Source organism: Odontomachus brunneus, unplaced genomic scaffold (genome assembly GCF_010583005.1).
Source record: "Odontomachus brunneus isolate Ranch 3 - 2012 unplaced genomic scaffold, Obru_v1 Obru_scaffold_055, whole genome shotgun sequence".
In the NCBI taxonomy this organism is placed as follows: domain Eukaryota; kingdom Metazoa; phylum Arthropoda; class Insecta; order Hymenoptera; family Formicidae; genus Odontomachus; species Odontomachus brunneus.
This window is the reverse complement of record NW_022639505.1, coordinates 2,098,903-2,099,569: the sequence shown is the minus strand read 5'-3', so window position 1 is coordinate 2,099,569 and position 667 is coordinate 2,098,903.

Here is a 667-nt window from a genome sequence, read left to right as displayed (position 1 = left end):
GATTATTTCTTGATGATACATTAAACTGATATATTTCAACATGTCATATTTATATCCTGTGTATATGTGATATATGCTTTTTTATGCTCTATGTATATTATATATATATATATATATATATATATATATATATATATATATATATGCTCTAGGAATGCTCTATATATATTACTTGATTAATGTACTTTATAGCTTGTCATGTCGTATTATATACGACATACTATCTCTTCGGAGATATTTTCTTATGCATACGTGTTTGTTGTTGAGAGGACGACAAATTAAATTTCGACAAATTAAAGGTAACAAATTAAATTATTAAGCCGAGATTTGGACCCGAGTGTTTTCAAATTCCGCTAAACTATTTAACTGAGATTCGGATCAATTAGAGATAATAGAGATAATAGAGATAATAGAGATAATAGGGATAATAGAGATAATAGGGATAATAGATATAATAGAGATAATAGAGATAATTGAGATAATTGAGATAATTGAGATAATTTGGATAATTCAGGTAATTGAGATAATAGAGATAATTGTTATAAATAAATTTACAATGTTCAAATTTAACATATAAAGTTATTAACAAAGAAACTCGTTTTCAATGTTTAATATTATTTTGTAAAAAAGATATGATATAAAAACAAAATTACTTAAAAAAAAAAGT